At 42.7% G+C, this 16,364-nt stretch overlaps 1 long non-coding RNA gene across 3 annotated transcripts; it reads left to right on the top strand.

Moving 5' to 3' along the window:
* The first annotated feature begins 4,657 nt into the window (after window positions 1-4,657).
* LOC113588556 lies at window positions 4,658-16,110 on the top strand. Of its 3 annotated transcripts, none has more exons than XR_004775714.1 (3): window positions 4,658-4,696; window positions 4,815-6,114; window positions 16,007-16,110. It is a non-coding gene; the product is annotated as an uncharacterized LOC113588556 (long non-coding RNA). The 3 variants fall into 3 exon arrangements; XR_004775716.1 differs by lacking the exon at window positions 16,007-16,110 and having other exon boundaries at window positions 4,815-5,229; window positions 5,458-6,363; XR_004775715.1 differs by lacking the exon at window positions 16,007-16,110 and having other exon boundaries at window positions 4,815-5,370; window positions 5,458-6,363.
* The last annotated feature ends 254 nt before the right edge of the window (window positions 16,111-16,364 follow it).

Raw genomic sequence — 16,364 nt, 5'->3', positions numbered from 1 at the left:
TGTGTGTGTGTGTGTGTGTGTGTGTGTGTGTGTGGTGATTTGATTAACGTATAAGGCTGAGAATGTGCTTATAGTTGTGCAATTCTGGACTGAGGTTTTGCTATCTAAGTGTCAGATTTCACTAATTATATTTTTAATTATAGCGTGTAATGAATCATAAAAAACAAATACAGAGAAGCCACAGAGAGTATTTGCTAGATGTGTATTAATGCAGAGAGGCCACAGAGAGTATTTGCTAGATGTGTATTAATGCAGAGAGGCCACAGAGAGTATTTGGTAGAGTTGTATTAATACAGAGAGGCCACAGAGAGTATTTGGTAGATGTGTATTAATACAGAGAGACCGCAGAGAGCATTTGGTAAATGTGTATTAATACAGAGAGGCCACAGAGAGTATTTGGTAGACGTGTATTAATACAGAGAGGTCACAGAGAGTATTTGGTAAATGTGTATTAATACAGAGAGGTCACTTTGCATGTGCTGCACCTGCTTTAGTGCTCTGCGAGTGTTTATAGTCCTGTGAGTTTAACACTTCATGACTGAGAGCTGCCTGCCCCAGCAACTTCACCCACAGCAACCATGACTTTGATCCCCATCTTCATCTGCACACTGGTCTTCTGGACTCAAGGTAACTCACTGCTTTACCTCTGTGGTAAACTATCACTGTGACACAGGTCTACTATTCTTATTTAAAATGCACTTTTCACAGATTTAGTAAACTAAACTAAAGTATATACAAGTAAGTTTTTACTTTTTTGTTTTTGTTCTTTTTTTTGTCCAGAATCCAGAGAGCAGGTAACAGTGACTCAGGATTCAGTGAAATCTGCTCTTCCAGGAGACACAGTCACCATCAACTGTAGAACCAACCCTGCAGTGTATTATTACAGCAGCTATGGACATTATCTACACTGGTACCTGCAAAAACCTGGAGAAGCTCCTACACAGTCTGGCCACAAATCAAAACATCAACACTCCTCTTCCCAGAAAATGACTTGTGGTCCTTGGTCCCTGTTGATTAGCATGGAGCTACCTGATGTTTTCCTTATTTAACTCCTGACTCTTTAATGACACAAACAGTCCCTTGACTGCCATTAATAAAGTCACTTCTCTTCATGACATGTGTCACTCCTCATCTCACATGTTACTGTGGTTTCCCAATAATGAATGTGAATGTGAGGATTCGTGACTCTCTCTTAATTCCACTGCATCAGATCTGACAGGTACATGATTTCCAGGTGTCATCAACACCAACATGAGCTCATGTCATGACTCATTAAGTGTAGAAAAATCAATGTGAAAGTGACTGCAGCACATAAGAGGGGATGACTGAGAGCTCTAAGAGGAGAGATTTTATCATTCATCTGATAAACACTCACATTAGTTCTCTGTGGTAAAAAAGACAGATGTGTTGTTTGCATATGTGAGCTGCCTCACTGCTCCACACACTTTAAGAGCTGTAGTGGTGATCAGAGAGTGTTCAGTCCTTTATCACACACTGACACACAGCACAATGGTGATGTCACTCATTCTACTGCTGGGGACCCTGGGACTCCTCACTCAGGGTGAGACAAACTGAAATAAGTTTAGTATTCATTTGTACTTGGTTTTGGATGGTCATGTTTATTTGTACTGATTTTTGTCCTTTTTTTCAGAGTTGCAATTTTTTTTATTTGGATTTTATTTTGATTTCAATTATTGATTTGATTTTAATTGTTATTTTGTATGTAATTATTTTTTAGAATCCTTTGGGTATGTAATCCTGACTCAATCTCCAGGATCTCAGTCTTTTCAACCAGGACAAACTGTTGCTATCAGCTGCAGGGCCGGTGGGAGTGTTGGTAGTTACCTCCACTGGTATCTCCACAAACCTGGAGAAGCTCCTAAACTCCTGATATATGATGCATCTACCCGTCAGTCTGGGATTCCAAATCGTTTCAGTGGTAGTGGATCTGGTACAGAATTTACTCTAAAAATCACTGGAGTCCAGGCTGAAGATGCAGGAGATTACTACTGTCAGCAGGGTTACTACTCACCATTCACACAGTGTTAGAGCACCATACAAAAACCTCCCTCAGCTGTAGAGGAACTGTTCTAACTCAAACACAAACTGATCTGAGATCAGCTGCAGAGCTACTATAGCTGCACTCAACTCAGCTCAACAACTCCAAAACACTACAGTACTGAACTGCTTGTTCTTTTAAATTGTCATCATTGTGTAATAGATTCTTACATCACTACATATGTAGCAGGTTAATGTCTTTCCTTTAAACCAACCCCTGATAACGTCCTGCTTCTACACTCAGGTTCTGGACAATGGCAGTAATATATGAACATCACTGTGGTGTATATGGACAGGTGATCACTACCTAGTGAACTGGTCTGAGTTACTCATGATTCTTTTAATCATTTTACTGCTGTTTTTAGCCTGGAGATCCTGGAAAAGCTGCTGAGGAAACAGTGTGTTAAACTGTCCACACAGCAACTTGTCTGTGAAGTTAATTCTTCCTTCTTTTCCGAATAAAAGAGTTATTTTAAAGTCCTGCTAATGGAATATCTGGATCATGTCAGGTGATGATGGGACAGACAAGGTGAAAATCCATCATTACTGCTGAAGTGAAGTTGAATACACCACCCTGGGAATTTCACTGCAATTCCACAAAATGTATCAATTACACAAACAAAACGGTTATAAAAAATGTTGTTATGCTTAGAAGAAAGGAATGTAGTTACAAAAAGAGTAATTTACTATTACATTCATATTATTTAAGATGAACAAAATAGTTGCATTTTCTTTAGGGTTGTGTAAAACAATTTTATAATAAAAGTTTTAAACTGATGTTAACTATGCAGGTATATATCTTATTGTTATCAACAGTGCATTGTTTATTAATAATAACTTTAAATCTCAGGTGAACCAGGCCACCAACAGACAGGAAGTCTTTTCTCCTAAAGAGGCCCCACATCTACCAGCCAACTGGAGTGCAAGTGGTATAAATCACCATTACAGAACAGACAGTGAAGGGCTGCTTCTGAACTGTACTGACCACACCTACACCTCCACACTGAGGACACAAGATTATTAAAGCATTTACAATTAAATTGAACTCCCAAAGATGTAGAAGTGGAGGCTTTTGCTGACCTATAAGCAGTTGATCTGCAGGTGGAGCGTGTGAGACAGTGATGTCAGTGAAATAATGTAATAATAGAAATATCCTCCAAACTCACACTAAAATGCACAGAAGCTTTGGACAGAAACTGTTCGTTCATTCATTCATTGATTTGTTAAATATTATTTTTAGTCATGATCAAAATTTACTTAATTGAGAAATTCACTTAATTCATCTGCACATGGTGTACATAAAGTAACAATGTTCAGATTACAAATGGAGAAGTGAAACTAATCTCCCCACCCAGCTATATGCAAAACATGTGTGCAGTAAAACATCATTTTAGGCAGTAAAACAGAGAAAGAGAGAGAAAAAAAGGAGCTCAATATAAATAGATAGATAGAGAGAGAGAGAGAGAGAGAGAGAGAGAGAGAGAGGGAGAGAGAGACAGAGAGAGATATTTAGAGAGAAAGACAGAGAGAAAGACAGAGAGAGAGACAGAGAGAGACAGAGACAGACAGAGAGAGAGAGAGACAGAGAGAGAGAGAGAGAGAGCGAGAAAGACAGAGAGAGAGAGAGAGAGACAGACAGAGACAGAGAGACAGAGAGAGAGAGAGAGAGACAGAGACAGAGAGAGAAAGACAGAGAGACAGAGAGAGAGACAGAGAGAGAGAGAGAGAGACAGAGAGAGAAAGACAGAGAGAGAGAGACAGAGAGAGAAAGAGAGAGAGAGAGAGAGAGACAGAGAGAGAGAGAGACAGAGAGAGAGGGAGACAGAGACAGAGAGGTTCACAGGTTCAGAACCTTTCTTCACTGTGAAGTTTTGTCTCTCCTAGTATGCATACTCAGCATTTACTCTGGACTGCTATTTCCATGTACTCATCCCAGAGAGTTTTTTTAATTTTTTTTTTTTGTATAATCCCTGATTGTGAGACACATATTTCCTACCTGTGTGGTTTCGTCCTGTGCCTGTTCCTGATTGCCCTTTTGAAACATCTGCGTTGCTCTGGCCACTATATTGGGACTTTGACCTTTGTACTGTTTTTGTCCTGGACTTGCTCCGCTTTTAGTAAAGTGATATCGATAAACTCAGTCCGTGAGCATCTGAGTTTCTTTGATCCATTACAGTCACAGTGAAGCCTCTTTCACACTACATTGACCCCATGCTCACACACACACATACACACCTATCTCAGCTATATGTCAATAGTATTTCAAATGGACAATAATTATTAAAGTTAATGGATAATTAAAATTCATAATTAACATTTTTTAATTGTTCAATTACTTTTCCCATCTCTCTGTAAATTTAAAAAAGTTAAGTTCAATATTTAGTGGAGGCATTGCCATACAGAGTATTTGGTAGATGTGCATTAATACAAAGAGGCCACAGTGAGTATTTGGTAGATGTGTATTAATACAGAGAGGCCACTTTGCATTGTCAGTACATGCTTCAGTAGTCTGGGAGTGTTTAAAGTCCTGTGAGTTTAACACTTCATGACTGAGAGCTGCCTGCTCCAGCAAGTTCACTCACAGCAACCATGACTTTGAGCACCATCTTCATCTGCACACTGGCCCTCTGGACTCAACGTAGGATTTTAGTTAATGGGATGATTTAAATTAAACCGTTTAAATTCAATACATTATAAATGTTTTCCCTTTACCTCTGATCTTATTCTGTTTTCTCCATATATTTTCTTTTTTCCAGAATGCAGAGGTCAGGCAACTGTGACTCAGACCCCTGCAGAGAAATCTGCTCTTCCAGGAGACACAATCACCATCAACTGTAACAGTAACACTGCAGTTGACAATGACTGTAACAGCAGGTTTTATTGTGTGTACTGGTTTCATCAGAAACCTGGAGAAGCTCCTAAACGCCTGATCTACTGGGCTACTAACTTGCAGTCAGGAACTCCAGCTCATTTCAGTGGTAGTGGATCTGGATCTGACTTCACTCTGACCATCAGAGGAGTCCAGACTGACCATGCAGGAGATTACTACTGTCTAATGGATCATTACAACACTTTCAAAACCTCACCGTACACACTGTTAGAGAGTCGTACAAAACCTCCCTCAGTCAGACTGCACAGAGACTGCACTGCTGCAGCTGGGACCCACTGCAGGTGTTGAGAGGGAGGATGTGATACAGCACAACACACCACTCACTCACTTCTGAACACATTGCATATACAATTCTATGAGCTACAACTGCGTAGGAAATCTGGAGAAGCTCCTACACTTCACCCACCTTTTTTTTTGAGCAGGTAAAGATAAAACACTATAGTTATAACAATAACAACATTTTCTTGTTGATTATAATGGATGTACCTGATGTTTAATGACACCAACAGGCCAGTGAGAGTGTTGGCAGTAACCTCCACTGGTACCTACAGAAACCTGGAGAAGCTCCTAAACTCCTGATATATGATGCATCTACCCGTCAGTCTGGGATTCCAGATCGTTTCAGTGGTAGTGGATATGGTACAGAATTTACTCTAAAAATCACTGGAGTCCAGGCTGAAGATGCAGGAGATTACTACTGTCAGCAGGGTTACAGCTGGTTCACACAGTGTTAGAGTGCTGTACAAAAACCTCCCTCAGCTGTAGAGGAACTGCTCTGACTCAAACACAAACTGATCTGAGATCAGCTGCACAGCTGCTAAATCTGCACTCAACTCATCAACTCCAAATTACTACAGTACTGAACTGTTTGATCTTTTAAACTGTCATCACTGTGTAATAGATACTTACATCTCTACATATGTAGCAGGTTAATGTCTTTCCTTTAAACCAACCCCTGATAACATCCTGCTTCTACACTCAGGTTCTGGACAAAGGCAGTAATATATGAACACATCACTGTGGTGTATAAGGACAGGTGATCACTACCTAGTGAACTGGTCTGAGTTACTCTTGATTCTTTTAATCATTTTACTGCTGTTTTTAGCCTGGAGATCCTGGAAAAGCTGCTGAGGAAATACTGTGTTAAACTGTCCAGACAGCAACTGGTATGTGAATTTAATTCTTCCCTCTTTTTAGAATAAAAGAGTTCACTTAAAGTCTTGACAACTGAATTTCTGGGTCATTTACGGTGATGATGGGACAGACAGTGTGAAAATCTAGAATTACTGTTGAAGTGTAGCTGACTATACCACCCTGGGAATTTCAGCACAGGGAAAGTGCTATGCTAAGAAAAAAGGAATATAATTGAAACATGAAAAATTTATTTTATTAAAGTTGAAGAAATGAATGAATTTTATTTGGCTCTGCATAAAAATGTGAAAATATCAAACAATTAATAAAAACACTTACAAATTAAATTTTTAAACCAACATTAACTATGCAAGCAAAGGTCTTATGGATATCAACATTTTTATTTTTAAATTAATTATAAATTCACACATTTCTTGCACATTGTTCCTACTTGCTGCTAGAGTACTGTCCTAAACCAGCATTGTACTCTGAACTGTTCTGGCTGCTACCCGTGACTGCTATGTTCAGTATAGCATGTCACTGACTCCTATGCACAACCCACTTTACATATTCCCAATATTGCATACAGGTCAAAATAAATGCACTGTTCATTGTGTATTGGTCCTGTCCTGTATTTATTTATTGTATGACATTATTGCACTGTATTGTATTGTTTGCATTCATGTAGTGTGCTGTCTGTTGTATTTGTTGTGTTGCACCATGGTCCTGGAGGAACATTGTTTCGTTTTTGCTGTGTACTTGTATATAGCTGAAATAACAATAAAACCTTTTCGAACCTTTCAATTTAGTGAGAATTGTCTGCCACAGGATAAGGAAACAGGCAACCCATGGTGCAATACTGAGGCTGACCATGTGGGGTAGATTAATCCTATTGCAGGACCACATATGCACAGCAAATGCTCATAAATCTACAAACAGCACAGATTGAAGGGATTCCACCATCCAGAGGAGATAAACTCCCCACTAAATCAGTCAGCTCCTACTGTAATAATGGAAACAGTAGGGCATTAAAATAATTTATAGAAAAGCTATTTATAGAAAAAGTAAATTTACATTTACAGCATTTAGCAGACACTCTTATCCAGAGCAACTTAGAAAAGTGCTTTGTCGTTTACTCATAGAATATATCCAATTACAGTACAGTAGGTTAGAATTAAACAGACCAATGAACTAGAATACTGTAGAATACAGGGATGAATGCTGATACCTGGAAGTGCAAAATACATATAGTCTATCTTAGACAATGATAAGTGCTAAAACAATAAGTGCTCGAGTTTGTTAAACAACATAAACAGTGCCCTGCAATAAGCACTAAATTAGTCAGTCAATAAGGGAGCACTGTCAGTTGTCCTTTAAACATTCTGCAAATAGATGGGTCTTCAGTCGGCATCTGAAGACTGCAAGGGACTCTGCTGTCTGGACAGCAAATGGGAGTTCATTCCACGATCTTGGAGCCAGGACTCGATGCTTGTCATCAAGCCGAGCCGTACTTGAGGTTCGAAGTACTCGAGGTACGGATCGGGCTTTGACCATTGACCTCATGTATGAAGGGGCTGATCCATTTTTGGCTTTGTAGGCAAGCATCAAGGTTTTAAATCTGATGCGTGCAGCAACAGGGAGCCAATGAAGGGAGCGCAGCAGTAGAGTAACGTGTGAACTTCGGAAGATTGAAGAGCAGTCATGCTGCTGCATTCTGGACAAGCACCAGGGTAGCTTCCTGCAAGAGAAAGGGTCGAATCCTTCATATGTTACAAATGAGGAATCTGCAAGACCGGGTTAGATTAGAAACATGAGTAGAGAATGACAACTTGTTGTCCAAAGTTACGCCCAGGCTACGGGCAGCTTTGGGTGGTGATATTAGAGAGTTCTCAAAGGACAAAGTGAGGTCATGGTAAGGGTTGGGAGTACCTGGGATGAACAGAAACTCGGTTTTGCTGGGGTTGAGCTTGAAGTGGTGGGCTGGCATCCATCCAAGACGCGATGTCAGTCAAGCATGCTGAGATACGTCTGGAGACCTGCCTGTCAGAGCATGGAAAAGAAAGAAATAATTCAGTGTCATATATTGAGATATTCAAATCTGTCCTGCATGCACACTTAAACAGTGTGATCCTGAGGATTTGTGCACAATAAGTCTGCTGGGCAAGGAGCAGGACATACAGACTCCCTCGACAGAGACAGACATTTCTTGAAAAAGATAGAAGACAAAGGCACTCACATAAACGGTGAACATGAATACACATACGACTAACATTAACACAGGCAACATGAATATTGTGAATATTAACACTAACATGAACATGATCAATAACTGACAACGAAGCACCCTCCCACAGTGTTTTAAGTACACACAGACACTAGCAGACTAAACCACGTGCAGGTGTGTGGCAAGTACAAAGGCGTGGTTACTAACAAGAGGATTAAGTCCCACTGTATGCAATCTGCTGTACCACATGATTAGTGGGGAGAGGATTAGTGGGGAGACGTGGCTCCCAACGCCTCCTTCCCAGGACTGTGAACCCCAGTCTACCGCACACACATAATGTACAAAAAACACATACAACAAATGGCAAAGCCTGATGCCCACCCAACCCAAGGCAGGCTAGGAGCTGCCAGCAAGGGAGACCTCAGTACTTGAGGGGGAAAGGGCGAAGTCCATGCCTCTACCAGGGCAGTCCAGTTATGCTCCACACAATGTGCCCATGCACCTGTAGACACACAAAAGGCATGAGTACACACAACAAATAGACATGCCTGTAGACACATGAGAGACAGGAACCACAGAAAACTCCGGTGCTGGGGAATGTTCTTTGCCCTACTGGACATGCAGAAGGGCACGTCTGCTCTGGATCCAGACGTGCTGCTCCAAACTATGATCCTCCTGTTGCCTGCCACCCAAGGAGAGCCCTCGAGGTAGTCCACCTCCTGGGCTTTGGACGGACCCATCCAGTACTCCTGGCCTTTCCTTGGAAGAGAGAGAACACATGCTATATCCTCACCAACCAAGAACCTCACCAGCTCCACCAAACTGCTTACACCGTGGTCCCCACTGATAACTTTGTTTAAGGTCCGTACATAAACCTGCTCTAAACACACTACCGTCTCCTCTCTTTACAGTGCCATAGTTTAGCTTCAGAGTTAGGGAACGATACAACCCCAAAGATGCTTGTTTTTCTTTTCTTTTTTGTAATGAAAGAAGTTATCAAAGATACTACATACATAAAATATACAATTAGAAATAAAGATAAATAAAGATAGAAAAATAAAGACAGAAACTAATTTTAAATAAGGAGAAAGTTATTTACATCCAACTGAGAGTTTTGTGCCGCGAAGTGAGCGTGTAAAGTGGATTCAGTGACCCCTTTAAACTATTTCAGACTTAAATCGTTATTGTTTATGCATTAGATACATGTAGACACTGTAGAATCATAGCAATTGGTTACAAAAATGTGTTTTAGGAGATATTTTTCATATTTTTGTACACTAAAAACACAGCATTTAATGCAACATCAAAGTCAAGATAATTTATCTAAAGACATATATAAATTGTGTTCTAGATGTATAATATAAGATTTTGATTATTTGTAACAGCCAATATTTTGATCTTCAGTATGCGAGTATTACAGTATGAGTGAACTGCACCGATAAGCTCCAGTGAGCCACCGATATTTCTGCCTTTTAAAATAAACCCAGCATGCAGATGAAGGCTTGTGGAGAGATATTTCTGAAACATATATGATTTTACTACTGAACGACACTTAAGGAACTTTCCATCGGTATAAATTTAAAGGTCTATAAGAACTTAGCAACGGTTATGATATAGGAAGATACTTAACAAAGTCCCAATCCTTCATATGTTGCAAAGGAGGAATCTGCAAGACCGTGTTAGATTAGAAACATGAGTTGAGAATGACAACTGGTTGTCCAAAGTTACGCCCAGGCTACGGGCAGCTTCGAATGGTGATACCAGGGAGTTCTCGAAGGAAACTGTGAGGTCATGGTAAGGGTTGGGAGTTGGGATGAACAGAAGCTCGGTTTTACTGGGGTTGAGCTTCAAGTGGTGGGCTGTCATCCATGATGCAATGTCAGTCAAGCATGCCGAGATACGTCTGGAGACCTGCATGTCAGAGGGTGGAAAAGAAAGAAATAATTGAGTGTCATCAGCATAGCAGTGTTAGGAGAAACCATGAGAAGATATTACATCACCAAGAGAATGAGTATACAAAGAGAAGAGAAGGGGGCCTAATACTGAGCCTTGTGGAACACCAGTGGAGAGACTAGATGGCTTGGATGTAGATCCTCTCCATGTCACCTGATAGGACCGTCCCGCCAGATAGGACTGAAACCATCTCCAAGCAGAGCCAGTCACACCAAGCCTGGAGAGAACAGAGAGGAGAATGTTGTGGTTCACTGTTTCGAAGGCTGCTAAAAGGTCTAGAGGAATCAAAACAATACTTTGCAAGTTTGAGGGGGGAATCTGGGATGTTATAAAGTGAGCTAGAATGAGAGACAGGTGTTGCTTATCAGTACTCAGACAAGGGTGACCTAAGTCCGGACAGGGAAAGGCTACTGGGTTGGAACGATGCTGTCAGAGAGCTCCCCCATCCCCGCCCGATGGGCGGCTTCAGACGATCGACCCCGAGCTCCCCTCGGCCAACCCCGACAGCTAGGACTGGGCAATCCGAGAGAGAGGAGTGGAACTCAGTGAGGAGTGAATGGTCCAGTATACTCCCTGGCGGTTCTCATGACCTCTTCTCCAGTCCATACCCCTCCCAGTCAATGAGGTACTGCAACCGACCCTAGAATCTGTGAGAATCCAGGATCTCACGTACCAAATATGCAGGCTGACCCTCCACTTCCAGAAGAGCCGGCAGGGCAACAGGGGCAGGGTCCACCAAGAAGGGGCTATAGTGTACCGGCTTGAGTGACGAGATGTGAAACGTGGAGTTAATGCAGTATTTAGAAGGGAGCTGTACTCTATAGGAGACTGAGTTGACTCTCCTGAGCACCTTGAAGGGACCAACGTAGCATGGACTCAATTTTCGACAAGAGGGCCCCTTCGTCATGCCCCAAGTGGATATCCACACCTTCTGATTGGGATGGAACGTCGGTGCGGGCCGACGGTGACAGTTGGCGAACCTCTGTTGAGATGCCGTGTTGTAATGGAATGCAGGAAGTCCAGTGTAGGAAGGTCTGTAGGGGCATTGTCCCAGGTGAAGAAGGCCAGCTGAAAACCAAAGGCACACTGCAAAGGAGTCAGTCATGTAGATCAGTTATGTTCAAGGGAATTGCGTGCATACTCTGCTCACGGTAAGTATTGGGACCAGTCAGAATGTGTGCTTCAATACTGTCTGAGGAATCTTCCCACTTCCTGATTTGTCTGACAGCAACAGAATCCACGAGGGCTGTAAAAGCCTCCGACCGTTCCTCCCATGACACTAACAAAGGCAAAGTAAGCTGGTTATGTTTAAAGAAGAATACAGAAGTTCTTAATGGTGTTGTACTCCTTGCCTCCCTCCTCCTGGGTAGTTTGGGACCTCATACGTGGAAATGACCCTTCTCGCTACAATAGAGGCATAGACCCAGGGAGACACGTCCAGTGAAGTCCCCAAGCCGATGCAAGTGGGTTGCTCATGCCTCACCCCCTGGGAACGAGCTAGATGATTCTCCAGTGGTTTCTGCCTGTACTGTGGCGCTAATGGTCACTTCCGCAATCGCTGCCCTGTCCATCCCCGTCAAGAGAACGAGAAGACTTCTACATTTAGCACACACATAAGAATGTCTTCTTTACTGTATATTAATCGACAGCTTACACTACTTGTAGTTCTGTCTTTCAATGGTAACAGAGTTTCTCTCTCTGCCTTGGTGGATTCTGGAGCAGCTGGGAATTTTTCGGAGGTCGGGTTAGCTATACAACTAATTAACATTTAGCAGGAGATCTAACGCAATTTTAGGGATTCCTAAAATTGCCTAAGATCTCCCGCTACATGTTAATTCCCTTAATGGCCAACCCATAGGAGAAGGTGTAGTCACATACAAAACTGTCCCAGTCACACTTAAGATCAGCCTATCTCACTGTGAGTCAATCCAATTTTTGCTTTTATCCATGTCCCATGACTCCATTATATTGGGCTTTCCCTGGTTGTCTACCCATGACCCTAGTATCTCTTGGTCTACTGCTGAACTGCAGTCATGGAGTAAGCACTGCTTTCAGAACTGCATGTCTTTGCCAGTCTTCTCCACTACTGTCAAGAGCCCAGATACCACATCACTCCAATCTATCCCTCTGCTCTATAGGCTCTTCTCGGGTGTATTCAGTAAGGTTAAGGCCACTGAACCCCCATCTCATCGAGCTTGGGACTGTGCAGTGGAAATCCTTCCTGGGGCTTCCCTACCACAAAGAGAGCTAAACCTACCCACTTTCCCAGCCTGAGGAGGCAGCTATGGAGGCGTTTGTTGCGGAGGCCCTGCAACATGGCTTCGTTTGTCCTGCCACCTCTCCAGTTGATGCTGGTTTCTTCTTCGTAGAGAAAAGGAGTGCGATTAAGGCCATGCATTGAGTACCGGGCCCTAAATGAAGTGACCATCAAGTACTCCTACCCACTCCTCCTTATTACTTTGATGCATGAACGCCCGCTAGGAGCTACAATCTTCCCCAAATTGGACTTGCATAGTGCTTACATGATGAGTGGAAGACAGCCTTCATAACAACATGTGGCCACCTAGTAATGCCTTGTGGGTTGTCTAATAGTCCCTCAGTTTTTTAGGCTTTCATGGATGAAGTCTTTCAGGATATGGTAGGCAAATTCATGATTGTGTACATAGATGACATCCAGGTGTTTTCTCAGTCTAAAGCGGAGCATGTTGATCATGTAACGGCTGCCCTGGAACGTCTTAGACAACATCACCTGTATACTAAGGCCAAGAAGTGCGAGTTCGACAGGGACTGCGTCACCTTTCTAGGGTGTACCATCAAACCAGGAGTTCTCTCCATGGATCCGGATAAAGTGACTGCAGTCCAGAATTGGCTTAAACCCTCCACCATCAAGGAGTTGCAATGATTCACAACAACTGTATGATACACAACAACTGTATGATACACAACAACTGTAGATATGGTATTATACAAAATGGATCTGTACATTCTGTAGATTGTGTACATATATACCCAACCATATACATTGTACATTGTGTATATAATCATAATATACATATATTGTACATACATTGTTAATATATTTTGTACATACATAGAATATATATATTTATCTGTATATATATATTTTTTTCTCTATGCACCCCTGGTTCTCTTCCTCAGTTTGGACAGAGCACTCTCCACCATTTCACTGCGTGTTATACTGTGTATGACTATATATGTGACGAATAAACCGAACTTGAAATTGAACTTGAACTTGAACTTGATTCTTGGGTTTCGCCAACATGATTTGGTGACATTGCAGCTCCCCTTACTGACCTCCTCAAGAAACAAGATAAACAGAAGCTTCAGTAGACCATGGCTGTGGATCAGGCCTTCCTGACTTTAAAGGGGGACTTTGTTATGGCACCTTTACTCCGTCAGCCCAACCCTTCTCTTCCCTTAATAGTGGAGGTTGATGCTTCAGATGTAGGAGTGGGAGCTGTCCTGTCACAGAGATAAGGCACACCACCTCGTATATAATCCTGTGCATTCTACTCCAAGAAACTACAACCAGCTGAGAAGAACTATGATGTAGGAAACCGGCAACTTCTCGTGGTCACACTTGCCCTAGAACAATGGAAACACTGCTTGGTGTACACCGACCATCAAAAGCTAGAGTAGCTACAGTCAGCTCGACGACTCAACCCAAGACAAGCCAGGTGGTCATTGTTCTTCTCCTGGTTTCGCTTCAGTTTTATACAGACCTGGTTCCAAGAATCAGAAGGCTGATGCTTTGTTACACATCTATGACAAGGGAGAGACCAACCAGAATCCAGAACCCATCCTGCCTGACAGCTGCTTCCTAGCTCCTATACGGTGGGTTGTATAAGATGACCTGGAGGTTGCTCTGAAGGATGGACATATCCCAGAGGGATGCCCCCCGACAAGCAATACATTCCAGCTTCCGTCAGAGGAACATTACTAGAATGGGCTCATATGACTTTATGCAATGGGCCTTCCCTTCCTGACAACATGCGTGATTATATAATGTCTTGTGTGGTCTGTGCCCAGTCACTCATACCTTGCACTCTCCCTGCTGGAGAGTTACAGCCCTTGCCTGTGCCACAACACCCCTGGATCCACATCGCAGTGGACTTCATCACAGACTTGCGTGCATCTGAGGGATACTTGGTCATAATGGTAGTGGTAGACAGGTTTTCCAAAATATGTCATCTCATTCTTTTTCCCCATTTGCCTACAACCTTAGAAACAGCTGATGCCATTTTTCACTTATTTATTTTGCATATTTGGTCTACCAGAGGCAATATTATCTGATCGTGGTTCCCAATTTACATCACAGGTATGGAGACAGATTCATAGTTATGGCTAACTTTCTACAAAACTCTCCTCTGGTCACCATTCCCAAGTCTAATGGGGAGGTCGAATGTGTGAACCAAAAGGTTGGAAGGTTCCTTCGCCAGTAATGTGCCTCCCAAACTGACTCACACAAATACCTCCCCTGGGTGGAATACACTCACAATTCACTCACTCACTCTTCCACTTGGCTCACTCCTTTCCAGTGTGTCTACAATTATCAGCCAGCCCTTTTGCCATGGGATGACTCCCCTACTGACATACAGGCTTTAGATCAGTAGTTCCAACAGAGCCCTCAGACATGGGAGGTCACCTATGTCCACTTACAGAGGGCATTGCACACCTGACAAGAATTTGCAAATCACCACCATAATTCTACCCTTCAACAACAATCTGGTCAGACAGAGGGTCTGGGTCGTGACTCGGACTACCCAGTAGGAAACTGGTACATCGGTCCATTCAGGGTACTCCGGCAGGTCAACCCTGTATCCTACAAGCTGCAGCTTCCCACAAGGTACCAAATGAATTCCACCTTTCATGTGTCCCTGTTGAAGCCTGTGCATTATAATCCTGTGTCCGCAGCCACAAACCCTCCTGCCCCAGTGTAGATCGATACGGAGCCAGCCTATGCTGTCCGTGAGTTGTTTGATTCCCGGAGATGTGATGGAACCCTTTAGTATTTCGTCGACTGGGAGCATTATGGACCTGAGGAATAATCATGGGTTCCCAGGGGTGACATCCTGGATTCCTCTTTACTAGCTGACTTCCATGCTGCTCACCCAGATCTTCCAGGCCCTCAGGGCCATTGTAGACCCAGGACTCCCCGTTCTAGCATGTCTGGAGCTGCATGTCAAGTGGGGGGTACTGTTACGAACCCCAGGAACCACACACAGCCCTGCACTGCCATGCACACTCCCCCCGAATGATTCACCAGAGTTCTAGCATGAACCTGATCCTCATTTTCCTCATTACTGCCTCCTTTATAAGCTTCCCTCCCCTGCATTCACATCGTAAAGTATTGCTACTCCATGGAGCATACAGAGCATTCTAGCATCTTGTTTGTCTTCCTGGTTTCCTACTTCTGCCTGTTTTATAGACCTCATCTCCTGCCTGACCCTTGGAGACACCCCCTGGATTCTGCCCCATGTTACCAACCTTAGAACAGCTTGACCATGAATACCTGCCTGACCCCCATGGATCTGTTTGATTTCACAATTAAAACCTCTTGCAATTGGATCCTATTCCTTGTGTATATGTTCAAATGCTGCACATGCAGCTTTGATGCGTAAAAACATACATGTAAATGCGGTCGGTACATTTTTGTTTATTGTGGTTTATTTGCCATTTAACCCCAATTCATCATTTTTTCATTTCTGTCATTGACTCTACCTAAACAGGGTCGAAACATTTGTTTCAGCAACATGGAACTCAAGGTGTTTCAGGACCCTGGACAGCTCCCAAAACAGAGCTAATGAGACCCAGGTGAAGCTCATCAGAGTGACACTCCTGAACTCACCCAATCCACTGATCTCCAATCAGCCCAGAGACAGATGAAGAGCCAGGTGTCCTGAGGGAGGAATTGCCGTTGTCATACATTACTCATCTTCTTCTCAGAAACAGAGACCCAGTGATATCCAAATGTGAAAAAAACTCAATGAAGATGCAGATTTACAAAACACATCAGACATTTACCCACAACTGGCCAATTATACAGAGTTTTTCTGATTTATATGTCTGTGTTTACAATATGTCCTA

This window comes from Electrophorus electricus, chromosome 2, assembly GCF_013358815.1.
Source record: "Electrophorus electricus isolate fEleEle1 chromosome 2, fEleEle1.pri, whole genome shotgun sequence".
Classification (NCBI taxonomy): domain Eukaryota; kingdom Metazoa; phylum Chordata; class Actinopteri; order Gymnotiformes; family Gymnotidae; genus Electrophorus; species Electrophorus electricus.
The sequence above is the reverse complement of the archived record's forward strand: the minus strand, read 5'-3'. Positions and strand labels throughout refer to the sequence as shown.